Genomic DNA, 12,734 nt, shown 5'->3' with positions numbered 1-12,734 from the left:
GCTACCTACATTGGGACACCTACCTATGACTGGCTACCTATACTGGGGCACCTACCTATGCCTGGCTACCTACACTGGGGTACCTATCTATACCTGGCTACCTACACTGGGGCACCAACCTATACCTGGCTACCTACACTGGGGCACCTACCTATACCTGGCTACCAACATTGGGGCACCTACCTATGCCTGGCTACCTTCACTGGGGCACCTACCTATGCCTGGCTACCTACTGGGGCACCTACCTATACCTGGCTACCTACACTAGGGCACCTACCTATGCCTGGCTACCTACACTGTGGCACCTATCTATGCCTGGCTACCTACTGGGGCACCTAACTATGCCTGGCTACCTACACTGGTGCACCTAACTATGCTTGGCTACCTACACTGGGGCACCTACCTATGGCTGGCTACCTACATTGGGGCACCTATCTATGCCTGGCTACCTATACTGGGGCACCTACCTATGCCTGGCTACCTACACTGGGGCACCTACCTATGCCTGGCTACCTACACTGGGGCACCTACCTATGCCTGGCTACCTACACTTGGGCACCTACCTATGCCTGGCTACCTACACTGGGGCACCTACCTATGCCTCGTTACCTACACTGGGGCACCTACCTATGCCTGGCTACCTACACTGGGGCACTTACCTATGCCTGGCTACCTACACTGGGGCACCTACCTATGCCTGGCTACCTACACTGGGGCACCTACCTATACCTGGCTACCTACACTGGAGCACCTACCTATACCTGGCTACCTACACTGGGGCACCTACCTATGCCTGGCTACCTACACTGGGGCACCTACCTATGCCTGGCTACCTACACTGGGGCACTTACCTTTGACTATGCTAGAGCACCTACCTATGCTTTGCTACCAATACTGGGGCACCAACCTATGCCCGGCTACCTATACTGGGGGCACCTCTGCCTCGCTACCTATACTGGGATACCTACCTATCTATGCCAGGCTACCTATACTGGGGCACCTTCCTATGCCTGGCTAGCTATACTGGGGGCACCTCTGCCTCACAATCTATACTGGGGCACCCACCTACCTATGCCTACCTACCTGTACTGGGGCACCTATGCCTGGCTACCTAGGCAAGGGGGAACAGAGGTGACACACAGGGGGAACAGAGGTGGCACATTAGGCACAAAAGAGGCACATTGGCCTCAATTCACTAAGCTTTATCGAACACTTTATCAAACGTTTGATAATTTACCTCATGGGTAAAATCTAATTTTGAATTCACTAAGGTGTTATAGATTTATTGAACGTTTTATCGATAAAACATCCAATAAATCTATAACACCTTAGAGAATTCAAAATTAGATTTTACTCATGAGGTAAATTATCTTTATATTATTATATAAAACGTTTGATGAAGTGTTTGATAAAGCTTAGTGAATTGAGGCCATTGTGTGTATTTTGGGGGATACACTCACGCTGTCGCATTTTGTGTATTTTGGGGGATACGCTGCCACATTTTGTGTATTTGTGGGATATTCTGCCACATTGTGTTTATTTTGCGGGATACGCTGCCACATTATTTTGGGGGAAATACCACATTATGGGGTAGATACACTATCATTATAGCTCCCCTTACTGCACTCTTAGTGTGCCTTACCAGAGTTAACGTGCCTTATCAGGGTTAACATACCTTATCAGAGTTAACATGCCTTATCAGAGTAGCATAGCGAGCGCTACAAACTTATACCTGCTAATTGGCAATGACGAGAGCTCCACTCCTCCCGCCTTGAGCCCCTGCGGGTCCATATTACATATTATTAAAACACAGTTTGGCGCAGTTTGATAGGAACTGCAGAAGAGATCTGAGCAAGCACTTCTTCGGTATTGACAATTAGCAGGCATAAGTTTGAAGCGTTCACTACGCTACTCTGATAAGGCACACTAACTCTGATAAGGCACATTAAATCTGATAAGGCGCGCTAAGGATGTAGTAAAGGGAGCTGTAGTTATAGTGAATCATCCCCTATGTGTATTTTTGGGGAAACGCTGCTTTATTATGTGTATTTTCTGCCGGGATAATCTTCAGTTTTTAACTATTACTGAGTGCTAACTCAGTAATAGTAATAGTGCTCACTCAGATCTCTTCTGCAGTTCCCATCAAACTGCGCCAATACCAAACTGTGTGTTAATAATATGTAATTATATTGGACTGACATTCTGCAGCGTTTTACAAAGAACATAGTCATGTCACTGTCTGTCCACAGAAGAGCTCACAATCTAATACTACCATAGTCATAATCTAATATCCTACCATATTAATATTATTATTATTTATATAGCACTAACATCTTCCGCAGCACTGTACAAAGTATATTGTCTTGTCACTTAACCATCCCTCAGAGGAGCTCACAATCTAGTCCCTACCATAGTCCTATGTCTATGTTTGTATTGTGTAGTGTATGTATTGTAGTCTAACGCCAATTTTAGAGGGAAGCCAATTAACTTATCTGTATGTTTGGAATGCGGGAGGAAACCAGAACCTACGCAGACACAGGAGAGCATACAAACTCCGTGCAGATGGTGCCCTGGCTGGGATACAAACCAGGGACCCAGCGCGGCAAGGCGAGAGTGCTAACCACTATGCTACTGTGCTGCCCATTATGTATTTATATAGCATTGCCATCTTCTGCAGCACTTTATACACTCACCTAAAGGATTATTAGGAACGCCATACTAATACTGTGTTTGACCCCCTTTCGCCTTCAGAACTGCCTCAATTCTACGTGGCATTGATTCAACAAGGTGCTGAAAGCATTCTTTAGAAATGTTGGCCCATATTGATAGGATGGCATCTTGCAGTTGATGAAGATTTGTGGGATGCACATCCAGGGCATGAAGCTCCCGTTCCATCACATCCCAAAGATGCTCTATTGGGTTGAGATCTGGTGACTGTGGGGGCCATTTTAGTACAGTGAACTCATTGTCATGTTCAAGAAACCAATTTGAAATGATTCGAGCTTTGTGACATGGTGCATTATCCTGCTGGAAGTAGCCATCAGAGGATGGGTACATGGTGGTCATGAAGGGATGGACATGGTCAGAAACAATGCTCAGGTAGCGTGTGGCATTTAAACAATGCCCAATTGGCACTAAGGGGCCTAAAGTGGGCCAAGAAAACACCCCCCACACCATTACACCACCACCAGCCTGCACAGTGGTAACAAGGCATGATGGATCTATGTTCTCATTCTGTTTACACCAAATTCTGACTCTATTGAGACTCATCAGACTAGACAACATTTTTTCAGTATTCAACTGTCCAATTTGAGTGGGGCCGAACCTCCGATTTTAGGTTCGCGAACTGGGTTCGCGAACTTCCGCGTAAGGTTCGGTTCGCGTAAAAGTTCGTGAACCGCAATAGACTTCAATGGGGAGGCGAACTTTGAAAAAAAAAAAATTATGCTGGCCACAAAAGTGATGGAAAAGATGTTTCAAGGGGTCTAACACCTGGACCCCCAGGTGGCGGAGTGGGATACATGCCAAAAGTCCCCGGGAAAATTGGATTTGACGCAAAGCAGCGTTTTAAAGGCAGAAATCATATTGAATGCTAAATGACAGGCCTAAAGTGCTTTAAAACATCTTGCATGTGTATACATCAATCAGGTAGTGTAATTAAGAACAGGTATACAGTGGCGGGTTCACAGAACAGGTATGCAATGGCGGGTTCACTGAACACAACAGGTATGCAGTGGCGGGTTCACAGAACAGGTATGCAGTGGCAGGTTCACTGAACAGAACAGGTATACAGTGGCAGGTTCACTGAACAGAACAGGTATACAGTGGCGGGTTCACTGAACACAACAGGTATGCAGTGGCGGGTTCACTGAACAGGTATGCAGTGGTGGGTTCACTGAACAGAACAGGTATGCAGTGGCGGGTTCACTGAACAGAACAGGTATGCAGTGGTGGGTTCACAGAACAGAACAGGTATGCAGTGGCAGGTTCACTGAACAGGTATACAGTGGCGGGTTCACTGAACAGAACAGGTATACAGTGGCGGGTTCACTGAACAGAACAGGTATACAGTGGCGGGTTCACTGAACAGAACAGGTATGCAGTGGCGGGTTCACTGAACAGTACAGGTATGCAGTGGCAGGTTCACTGAACAGGTATGCAGTGGTGGGTTCACTGAACAGGTATGCAGTGGTGGGTTCACTGAACAGGTATGCAGTGGTGGGTTCACTGAACAGGTATGCAGTGGTGGGTTCACTGAACAGGTATGCAGTGGTGGGTTCACTGAACAGGTATGCAGTGGTGGGTTCACAGAACAGGTATGCAGTGGTGGGTTCACAGAACATGTATGCAGTGGCAGGTTCACTGAACAGGTATGCAGTGGTGGGTTCACTGAACAGGTATGCAGTGGTGGGTTCACTGAACAGGTATGCAGTGGTGGGTTCACAGTACAGGTATGCAGTGGCAGGTTCACTGAACAGGTATGCAGGTATCCAGTGGGCTCACTGAACAGAACAGGTATGCAGCCAGGAACAAGCTAAGCCTAACTAATCTTTCCCTATGAGAGACAGTCTGCAGCAGCTCGCCCTACTCTCACTAACGCAGGCACACGAGTGAGCGTAATGGCCGCCGCTGCCTGCCTTTTATTAGGGGGGAGTGGCTCCAGGGGCTAGTGTAGCCTAATTGGCTACACTGGGCCTGCTGACTGTGATGTAGAGGATCAAAGTTGACCCTCATGGTGCATTATGGGGCGAACCGAAGTTCCGCAAAAGTTCGCCTGCGGGACGCAAACGCGAACCACTGAAGTTCGCATGGAACCGTTCGCAGGTGAACCGTTCGGCCCAACTCTATTGGTGAGCTCATGCATATTGTAGCCTCTTTTTCCTATTTGTAGTGGAGATGAGTGGTAACTGGTGGGGTCTTCTGCTGTTGTAGCCCATCCGCCTCAAGGTTGTCCATGTTGTGGCTTCACAAATGCTTTGCTGCATACCTTGGTAGTAATTATTTCAATCAACGTTGCTCTTCTATCAGCTTGAATCGGACCATTCTCCTCTGACCTCTAGCATCAACAAGACATTTTCGCCAACAGGACTGCCGCATACTGGATGTTTTTCCCTTTTCACACCATTCTTTGTAAACCCTAGAAATGGTTGTGTGTGAAAATCCCAGTAATTGAGCAGATTGGGAAATACTCAGGCAGGCCCAATTGGCACCAACAACCATGCCACGCTCAAAATTGCTTAAATCACCTTTCTTTCCCATTCTGACATTCATTTTGGAGTTCAGGAGATTGGCTTGACCAGGACCACACCACTAAAGGCATTGAAGCAACTGCCATGTGATTGGTTGATTAGATAATTGCATTAGTGTAACTTCTTAATAATCCTTTAGGTGAGTGTAGAGTATATAGTCATATCACTGACTGTCCTCAGAGGAGCTCACAATATAATCCCTACCACCATTTTGTGGGAGAGAACACTGGCTAATGTGTTTATGGTGGGAACATATCCTACTTACTTGTTTGAGGGTCACTCATATCTGGGGAGGGCCTACTGACTTGAACTCTTACTACTAGGACATTTTAATTGGCTACGCCCACTGCATGTTGTGGCCACGCCCCCATTTGCCGCCAATGTATTTTCGGACGATCGTCATAGGTCTGTCTGAGGTGCCTAGGGCAGCACGAACCCTAAATACAGCCCTGGCAATGTGCATTATTTACAAGGAAATAAACATGTCATCCTCCATAACCCTTTCACCTCGGCTTCCCTTTAAGGCTAGATTCACAGGGATGCGTAGCAGTGCGGCACAATGGCGGCTCTTTAACCACTTGCCGACCGCACACTCATACCGTGCGGTGGCAAAGTGGTAGCTGGAGGATCAGCGACACACATCTGCGTCGCCAGGTGCCTCCCTAATTAATCAGGAAAGGCCGCTCGCGAGTCGCGCGAGTGGCCGTTTCCTGTTACATCATGGAGCGCGTCTCCGTGAATAGCCTGCGAGCCGCGATCAGACTAAATGTAAACGCAGGAGATGTTTGTCTCCTTTGTTTACATTGAACAGCGCTGCTGCTACAGCAGCGCCGTAAGGCAGATCGGCGATCCCTGGCCAATAAGCGGCCAGGGATCGCCGCCATGTGACAGAGGACAGCCTGTCACAGGCTGCACAGGACGGATAGCGTCCTGTGCAGCCCCGATCACCATGGGTGAGAGGGAGGAGAGGGAGGGGGGGAATTTCACAGTTGAGGGGGGCTTTGAGGTGCCCCCCCCCCCCCCCGCAACACCCAGGCAGGCGGGAGCGATCAGACCCCCCCTGCACATCATCCCCATAGGGGGAAAAAGGGGGGATGATCATCTAATCGCACTGCCTGCTACCTGATCTGTGCTGGGGGCTGCAGAGCCCACCCAGCACAGATCATAAAAAACCACGCTGGTCCTTAAGGGGGGTAAAAGCTGAGTCCTCAAGTGGTTTATGTGGCACACTGCAATGCCCCACCTAAAGCAATATTCACAGTGCATCGTAACCCACTGCATTACCGCAAAACGCATATGTTAACAGTGACGGTAAGGCATACTTTTCTTTGACTGTATGCTTCACTGTTTGTGACCCAACGTGTGGATAACTTGCGGCTTTCCGGATGTGTTTCCGCAGTTACAGAGAACCTAGCCTGAAACAAATGTAGTTTTAAAAAGTAGGACATTAGGGGTACTTTCACACTGCATGCGTTGCATTGCGGCATAGCACACAAATCAATCCCATATGTACACAATGGTGATCAATATCATATTAAACCGGTTTCCCATTACATCATGATGTAACGCGGTGTGATGGATTCTGCCAGGATAACTCTTGGCAAGCTTTGCGTTCTTACATGTTGCAAACATTAATGAACTCCATGAGACTCAGTGACAACTGATATTAATTCTAAAAGATATGCACCTTGCTGGTGTGTTGTGCATAACATCCCAATGATGTGTTTCCTGCCTGGTATTATAGGAACCGCTCTACAGTCTGTGGACATCAGCACCAGACATAACCGCCAAAAATAAACGTATTTGTGTTGCATGTCAGGGGCGTAACTAGAAATCACTGGGACCCCCTGCAAAAGTTTGGATGGGGCCCCCTCCCACTACACACTGAATAGGGACTGTCTACAAATCATTGTCTACAAAACTTTGTATGATTCATTATCAGTGGCGGAGCAGATGCAGTCATTAGAACAATTGTGCAGAGGGCAGAAAGCTTTTTCTCTCCTTGCCCTTAGTTGTCAGTCTCTCAGGATGGAGCCCCCTGTGGCTTCTGGGCCCCCCTGCAGCTGCATCCCTTGCATGGTCTATTGTTACGCCACTATCAGGCATTTTGTTGTTTGCAGTTAAATATTTCCTTTGCAAGAAGCGGCGGCTCCAGCTTCAAATTTTGGGGTAGGCACAAAGGGGGCAACGATGGCTGGCTGGTGGGGCACATTTGGGTGACAAGAAAAGAGAAATATTTGAATGGCGAGCTTAAGATATTTTTTGACTAGCTCATGTGATAAAATTAAAGGCAACGAGTTCAGTAATGATAGGAACCAAATGTTAACATCGCAAACAGAACTCAGAGACGCTTTTGAGCAGAGCAGATTGTCCAAATGATGGTGCTATTATTGAAGAAGTGTTACCTACAGATGTACTTGGCTAGTTTGCTGGCATGCTTTAAAGCGGACCCAAACCAAACATTTTTTTAATTCAAAATACTTAGTTGCACTATTCTGACACATACAAAGATAAACACTCCTTCAGGGCTCGTTTCCACCATAGCGAATCCGCATGCGGCGACGAGATGCGGATTCGCTTGTTACACTGAAGTGGCCGGGGCTGTTTCCACATGTGCGGCGTGCGGGAGCGACTTGGCGGCGGGCCAAATCTGCACGACGGGACCCACCGAATTCGCCTGCGTCGGGAATCCGTGTGAATCGCCGCTAATGTATTTAATAGTAAAAACGCATGCGTTTGTTACATACGTTTTTACCCGCGATTTCGCACCTTTTTCAATGTTATTTTGCCCTGGCAGTGTCATGGTTAATTTCGCATGGCACCCTGCCATGCGAAATCGCACGCGAAATCGCGAGTAAAAACGCATGCGGAATCGCATCCGCATGCGTTTTTACAAGCATCGGAATGCCGGCGAAATCGCGTCGCAACAGTGGAAACGAGCCCTCAAGCCTAGGAGCATTTCAGTGCATGCTTTTCACCCTTCTCTTTTCATAACTAGAGTTATACAGGTGGCAGCCATTAGCAATTCCTCCTTTGCTGGACACCATCTACTCCACCAGTTTGCCGGATTCTGTCCCGGCAATATGAAAGGAAGGGAGGGGTTTCTCCACTAAATGTAAAATATTTTATATTTGTCATCATGCAGCTGAAAAAAGGCTGCTATTTATTATTATAAGTTAGAAAATAGATTTTATTTCTGAAATCTTGTATTTTTAATTTGGGTCCACTTTAAGCCTTACTTGCTACCAAGCTGCTCCTGTGAGGACAGATCACAGACAAATCATTACAGCCTCCAGCCTGTGTCTCACGACTCTACAAGCATGGGGAGGGGGGAGAGGCAGGAGGGAAAGAAGTACTGGGGCCCATATGCCATTCATCTTTTCTCGTGAGTTTTCTCCCAGGTGATATTTTCAAACTTGTCAATAAAATGGCTTTTAAACCACCAGCAAGCAAGAAAATACTTAAAATTGGTAGAACGTCTCCACCTACTTTTTGAAAGTTTTTCAATTGCAAAGTGCTGAAAAGTTACTTGAAAGCTTATCTCCTAGGAGAAAACTGAAGAGAAAAAGTGAATTGCATATGGGCCTGTATTTTCCTTAACTTAGTAACTAAGCATTGCTGCAGACTAGAGCTTGTATTGTACAGACAAGATTATTATCCTGATTCAAAACTTACTGTCTGTAAAATACATGCTCTAGTTTATTGGCTAATTTAAAAGAAAAACAGATTCTATTCCTGTTGACAGTCAATGTTAAAACAATCAATCAGAAGGAGACAGAGAGATTTTTGTGCAAATATAAGTGTCATTCAGATTCATTCAGTGCTGGTCGTAATGGAAAAATCTACGCTTACGGATCATTACGCGTAATTTTACGATATTACGCAATTACGGTTACGGCGTAGGAAATTATCTACGGTTCAGTACTGTAATCACGCGTTAACTTACGCAGTTACGCGTAAGGATACCGTAATGTAGGCGCTTACGCTACGATGTTACGCTTAGTGCCGTAATACCCATTAATGCGTACTTTTTGATGCATACGGACGATGTGTACGCAATAGCCATCAATGTGACAGCTATTGCGTACAAATCATTCGTATGCGTCAAAACGTACGCTTATATACTGAAGGGTGGGAGAAGATACTATTGGTTGCTTAGGATGTTGACTGATTGGCTACTCCTAGAAAAGGGGAGTTGTACGTGAGTAATTACGCGTAAGTCATCGTAAAATTACGCATACCTAGCAATTACGGTAGACAGCGTAAGTACGATACCGCGTTATGGCTTAGGCGTAAATAATTACGCGTAAGACCGTAAGTTATGCGTAGCGCTTACACGTAATTTTGCATTGAATTACGATGCGTAATTACGCTCATGCGTAATTTCGGCCCAGCACTGGATACATTAATTGCAAAGGATCTTGATTGGATTGTGAGGTATTCATGGCAAATAGATATGACCCTTGGTTTACTTAAAGAGGAACTATCAAAGGAACTGTCCTTCTGTAAACCCCACATACCTATAGAGCTTTTAGCCAACAACCATAGAAGGCTTTTCAGAAGTCTCTGGTGGCAGCCTGTGTGAAAAAAATGCTTTGTTTACCAGTTTTTGTAACAAAGTCGGCATTGGGAAGGCAGAGGTTGTACCATGTTCATAGGTTCCACTTCTCTGTCACTATTCACAGAGGAATGATTTACTGTTTGTTTCTGCACTGCTTTCTCACAGATAACATGAGAACAGCTGAGGGATTTTTTTAGATACAGAGAAGGATCATCCTTACTTGGATGGTTTCCCACCCCCTTCCAGAATGAGCTGTTCCTGGCTGTACACTCTGTTTACACTGCATGAGGCAGAGAGAGACACACACAGGAACACACAGAACCGCAGCTGATGAGTTATGTACACACTATGCCAAGCTATATTTCTGCTTTCTATCATTCTGAAGAGATTCCAGTCACAGGATTACAGTCAGTGAAGATTGTTTCTGTACGCTGGATGCGCCGGACACAGTCCTCCATAGTAATGCCCACAGTGCAAACTGTCCTCGGTAAATGTCATATTTTCTTCACATAAAAAAATGAAAAGCTGAAAAAAAGCCTTTGTATTGCTATTTGCTAGTAATTATTGGAAATATATGTGGCATTTAGGGCCCATTTCCATTAGACGCGGTGCGATGCGGCTACATAGCCGCATCGCACCGCGGGTGTCGTGAAACCAATGCACGGCAATGGAAACTGCACTGCGTGCGGAGCAGTACGGAGTGATCTGATAATCTGCAGCATTCTGCCTGATTCTCACACAGCCGCATCCATCCGCCGTCCCCTCCATACCCTTCTGCATCTCGCGATGCGGAAGTGACGCGAACGGCAGCGGAAGTGATGCAATGCGGCTAGGTAGCCGCACTCACATCACTTCATAGTGGAGACGGGCGCTGAGGCTCTTGTCACATCTAAAAATCGAAATTGATTTTGTGCGCAATTTTTTTTTTGCGATTCCCAGCACTTGCCTACGCACTGCATTTTTTTAAAGCACTTTTCTAAACCGCTTTTGCAGAGCGATTTTTTAAATCACTCCCTGACGCAAGTGACCCGGAAAATAATAAATACAATGTATTTATTCTTAAAATCATGAACGCAATTGCCGCACAAAGCGATTTTGTGAATCTTTAGTGCTCTTTCTATACCTTCCACAGATAAAATCGCCCCAAAAATGGTACAGGTACCGCTTTGCGAAGCGCAAAGCAGACAAAACACACTGATATGCACCTTCACACAGAGAATCATTGCACAAGCGTTTTGTGGGCGATTTTGAAAAATCGCCAGCGCTTGAAAAAAGGAAAAAAAACGCCCTTAGTGTGAACAAGTCCTTAGAGTTTTAGTTAGCATTGATACTTGTCCTTTAAAGCCTACGTAGGCTCAGGCCGACATGGATTATTTGTTTTTTTTACAGACCCCATCCTATTGAGTGCACGCAGCACGCTTCTGAAGCCTGGAAACCATTAACTGTATGTTACTGAGTAGGTGGGGCACTCAGGGGGGTGGCCAGTGCCCCAGTCTATGCCGCCACTTGTTGCGAGACGTCCTGTTTTATCGTATGCGCAATGCAATGTACGTAGTGTGAAAACAGCCTTACTACTGAGACATTATGCTTGGTAAAAGTTTACACTGCAGCTTATAACCTGAAAAAAAAGGATTTAAAAAAAACAAACAAACCACAAAATAAAAATGTTGGCATCAAACTTTCAGAAGCACCAGTACTTTTTTCTAAAAACACGGCTGTGAACTTAAACTCACCGGGGGAGGATCTGACATCTTCCGTCTCTCACGGTGACTTGCGGAGCGCCCAGCCCATATTGCTGAAGGCGAATCACATTAACAGGTCTAGTGCATCCGAGTGACCCCGAAACATCCCACCGATTGGCCCGACATCTCCCAGCATTGCATCAAGCTTATAATACTTCCCTTTTCCAGAGCAGCATAAATATGTATTACCAGATGGCCTGCTTCTAATTTGCAGCGGCTTCCTGACTGATTTTTCCTGTAAGAGGTCTCAGCTTGCACCGGCAACGTTTAAATTCACTCACCTGAGGGCAGGCAGAAAGAATGCTGGGTGGAATGTCATCAATTCTGGGAGTCAGTGTCCTGTCATTATACTATTCCACCACTAGATGGCGATCGTTACACACGCTAAGACCGGACAGGCTGCTTTAGTTTCTTGGCCACAGGGGAAATTTCCTGCTGGGGTTACACGGCTACAATGAGAGGTGGAAGGCTGACTCCTTGCTGACAAATTAGGATTGAGGTCTGACTCTGAAATCATAACTCACCTGCATTCCCAGAATACCGGATTACTCTTCGCTTTGTCCAGTGACCTTGACTTTTAAAGCTGTGGAATTTTTGAAGCCCTGCTTTGTATTTTGAATCCCAACATTTTCTTTTTTTTTTATCAGGGGTTTCCGTTTTGAGGCCTGGAACCAACTACAAAATACTATCGCTAATCGCAATCGCTAGCGTTTTGTATGAGCAGTTTGTAAGCGATTTCATGAGCGTTTTAGCCAGCGCTTTTAAAATGGTATCAATTTGCCAGCAGTTGTGTAGCGATTAGCGTTTTAAAGTCTGATTGGTCCTTTCAATTAATTTTAATTTTGTTACAGTGTGCAGTAACTTCAAAATGCTTGCAAAATCGCTCAGTGCAGGTTTTGATGAGCGATTATGCCAGCGATTACATACTTAACATTGAAGCGCTAAAGGTAGCCATACACTGGTCGATTTGCCATCAGATTCGACCAACAGATAGATCCCTATCTGATCGAATCTGATCAGAGAGGGATCGTATGGCTGCCTTTACTGCAAACAGATTGTGAATTGATTTCAGCATGAAGCCGATCACAATCTGTGGAGCTGCCGCTGCCCCCACCCGCCCGCATACATTACCTGCTCTGGCCGGCGCAACTCCCCCTCTGTCCCCGCAGCTTCTTCTCCGCG

General features: G+C 46.1%; 1 protein-coding gene across 1 annotated transcript in view; it reads right to left on the bottom strand.

Moving 5' to 3' along the window:
• LOC137531565 (coiled-coil domain-containing protein 3-like) overlaps nt 1-11,778 on the bottom strand; it is a 74,599-nt gene extending 62,821 nt beyond the window's left edge. Inside the window, exon 1 of the mRNA XM_068251486.1 lies at nt 11,544-11,778. The gene's annotated coding sequence lies outside the window, so the exon portion shown is untranslated. The remainder of the gene's footprint in view (nt 1-11,543) is intronic.
• Nucleotides 11,779-12,734: the final 956 nt, after the last annotated feature.

The sequence above is a fragment of the Hyperolius riggenbachi genome, chromosome 9 (assembly GCF_040937935.1).
Source record: "Hyperolius riggenbachi isolate aHypRig1 chromosome 9, aHypRig1.pri, whole genome shotgun sequence".
NCBI lineage: Eukaryota > Metazoa > Chordata > Amphibia > Anura > Hyperoliidae > Hyperolius > Hyperolius riggenbachi.
Note: the sequence above shows the minus strand (reverse complement) of the source record. Positions and strands in the feature narration are given on the sequence as shown.